The following is a 3,617-nucleotide window of genomic DNA, read 5'->3' as shown; positions in this document are numbered from 1 at the left end:
CTCTTGGCAAAGCAAATACCATGATTCCTTTCCTTGGTGCACTAAACCAAAAATCATCTGGCATCATATCCTTTGTCCTTGGATGCTTCTTTGTTGAAAAGAGAAATCCATTATGATCAGATACTGTAATAGATGGTCGAACCCAGTAAGGGCATTTATGAAGACGGAATCCCCGAAGTATACATCTCCTGCCAGGTTGAACTTCACCATTGAAATATGTGAGAACTCATTCAAAATATTTTACATAGCGAATTTGGCTTGGAAGAACAAGACCCTTGCCATCTATACACCGTTTCTGGTTGTAATAAGCAATGGATTCTTCAGCAGTGGGGTAGAACTTGAGGTAAAGAAGAAGACTCGATATCATGAGCCCTGTTCTAGCCATGCCAGCTTTACAATGAACAACTACTACATTCTCAATATCTTCCTTCATAATTGACCACATTTACAAACATCATAATTGCATGAATTTGATCAATCAAAGAAATGTGAAACCTTGTGTCAAAATACGAAAGCTTCTTGCTACATATCAGACAGCCCTGGCAACCTTTCGCCGCTCTATTTGATTTGTCAAAGGGCACTGCATCTCTGTCCAACTGATTTGGATCATTGCTGCACCGGCAATACTTTCTGCAGATACAACACCCAATTCATTCTTAGCTGTAGAGGGGTAATACGCCCGTGCATCACCAAGAGAGAGAACTTCTGCTCGGATTATATCCCCAGGGCGAAATGATGTGTACATATCAACCTTGTCAATCTCTGTTGCTCGAACATCCTGTTGTCTCACAGTACCTGTAAACTTTTCTTTCATTGCCCTTGTCCCAACACAAATAATATTCACTGTGGCCAATCTTGCCATCACTTTTGTGACTCTCGCTGTAACAATGGCTCCTGGTTCAGGCACAACCCCGTGCTCCTTCTCCTTCAATACTTCAACAGTGGGTCTTTTGTCTTCAGCATTTGCAAAAGCAGGAATGACGCGCTTTAAGCCCTGTGCTTGCCATGTGTTTCCATAACCACAGTGTAAAGTCGAGGTAGAAGCTGCTTGAAATAATAAACAGTAAACCCCAAAGCTCATCCCTCGGGTAATCTGCCGCGATTTTAAACGAAGCCAAGAGCTTCAGGAATGCCCTAAGATCCCCCTTACCGGTGGAAACCGTATACTTATCAAATTTAATTTCTTTTCTCTAAGCCTTAGCAATCTTCCGGGCCAAATCCTTGACATCCGACTGAACAACACGGCTGTCATCGTTACCAAAAACGAGGAAAAGTGAATCTAAGAGTAAGATGCGAGATTTTTCTGTTTATAGAAATTTAGGGCCTCTTCTCCTCTATGTGAGTCAAGCCACACTCTGCGAAATCACAGCTGTCCAGAGCTTTTATCACCAGCTTCGCCGCGTCAGGGACTCCACTGAACGCCACCGCCAATTCCTTCTGAAGGGTTTCAAACTCGTTAGTAAAGAGAACCCTTTGTCTCCTTCTCAGCAACAACTGCAACATGTGTCAATACCACAACACCTAACGATCTAAAACACAGCAGATTCTGATAAGTATGACAGCTGGGTGAGAATGACTATGGATTCGAAAAAATCCCCAATTTCGTAGCGCAGCCAGTGCAAAATATAAATTACGCGCTACGAAATCACTTAAAGCATGTTGCGCTGCGAAACTGCTAAAAAGGATTTATGTGCTGCGGAAATACTTCAAAATTATTTCATGAGCTACGAAATAACCTAAAAAGCTTTGCGACGCATAGTAACTTTTGAACAAAACTGACACATGGCTATGAGACCGGGGATGAATGAGAATGACCGGTGATGAATGAGAATACATATTTGACTCATAAGACTCAGACTCTAAGGCAAACAAAAACTCAAACTTAGACTAGCACCGACCTTTACCATCAAACAAATGTAAGACATTTGGCATTGAAATTTTGTCAGTGATAACATGACCAAAGAGAACATTCTGATGAGGTCTTCATATTTTTAAGTGCAACTTGCAGCTACGGAATCCAATATCATCACATTTGTGGCGATCCTCAGCATACATTTGTTAGCATAGTTTCAGCTTGTGCACACTTAGTATCTTTGCAATGAAGGCAAGTTAACCAGTGGCCATAAAAATAGAAATTAGAAGCGAGATGCCTTGGTAGAAACTGAACTTGTAAGTGCAACTTGCAGATATGGAGCCCAATATCATCACATTTGTAGCCACCCTCAACCTACGTTTATAAACATAAGTTCCATTAAGTGCAACTTGCAGTTATGGAACCCAATATCATCATATTTGTAGCTATCCTCAGCCTACATTTGTAAACATAATTTCATTAGTTACAACTTGCAGCAATGGAACCCAATACCATTACATCTGTAGCGATCCTCAGCCTACATTTGTTAGCATAGTCTCAGCTTGTGCAAATTTAGTATCTTTACCACAAAGACAAGTTAATCAGAGCCCATACAATTAAAAATTAGAACCCAGATGCCTTTGTGGAAACACACGTATGCAACATATGGGATGTTGCCCATTAAATGTATGGTAAAACGCATGCAAGGAACGTGAATTTATGAAATGAAATAATTTTTAAGTATCGAATGAAAAAGTTTCTGAAATTACATTGTTACATGGGCCAAACGATGTCGCCTTACTCTGTGTTTTTTCTGACATAGTTGTAAAAGCCTGGAAGTACAGCTACTGAACCAAGAAAAATATATCAATGTGGTTGAACCAAGATAATGTGGTCGACCTTTTAAGTTGTGCAGGGCCTCTCATAAAGGGACATTAGTTGATTGAATGCATACCAATAAAACCCAGTTACAGTGTCTAACTTACTACAATGTACTCCTGTGAAACACATATGTTGTGACTGATAGTGGGACACTGGAGCCAAGGTGAAAAAAATGCTAAAAGACCGGGATGAAAACCACTACAGGACTCAGATTGAATGAAATAAGTAACGGGATCCATCCATTCCCTGTAGGATACAAATTAAATTGTCAGTCAGAAACATTGGCTAAGCATATATGTGCAGGAAAGACATGTGCCACTTACAAAATTTGCGGGCACGATGTAGAGGAGAAACTAAAGAAGAAGTTATGCATGTTATGCAGTTAAAGGGAGCACCATCTGGTTTTCAAAAAGACCATGTGTGCAATGACTCCCACATTGCTGCCAAGTATGATCCTAGATCTTTAGCCCATCTGATTCATTATGACTCAGATGGGATAGAAATATGAAGACCAAAATTAGAACTAAAAAGATTAAAGTGAACGAGTGTGCAAAGTAGAACGGGACCACCAGGTGCGAGTCCTAGTAGTGATGTGGGCATATAAATGCCTGGGGCTGAGAGGACTTGGCTAGGTAATCCTAGGGGAGCCCAAGTACTATTTACCATAGCTCTTCTATAGCATCCAGGGATATAGAAAAACCTAATTGAACTGGCAATATTAAAGCAATTACAATTTTTAATACCTGTTTTAATATGAATCATGCATTTTGAAAGCAATTACAATTTTGAATACCCGTTTTAATATGAATCAGGCATTTTGAAGGCAATCACAATTTTAAATACCTTTTAAGATTCTATGAGGCTCTTCTGCCTCTTCTCCCAT

At 40.0% G+C, this 3,617-nt stretch overlaps 1 pseudogene; it reads right to left on the bottom strand.

Annotated features, from left to right (window-relative positions):
* On the bottom strand, positions 1–1,081 carry LOC149179170 (uncharacterized; annotated as a pseudogene).
* Positions 1,082–3,617: the final 2,536 nt, after the last annotated feature.

This window comes from Pinus tabuliformis, chromosome 4_1 (genome assembly GCF_031772625.1).
Source record: "Pinus tabuliformis cultivar Carrire ecotype Pingquan chromosome 4_1, CPIR1, whole genome shotgun sequence".
Lineage (NCBI taxonomy): Eukaryota > Viridiplantae > Streptophyta > Pinopsida > Pinales > Pinaceae > Pinus > Pinus tabuliformis.
Note: the sequence above shows the minus strand (reverse complement) of the source record. Positions and strands in the feature narration are given on the sequence as shown.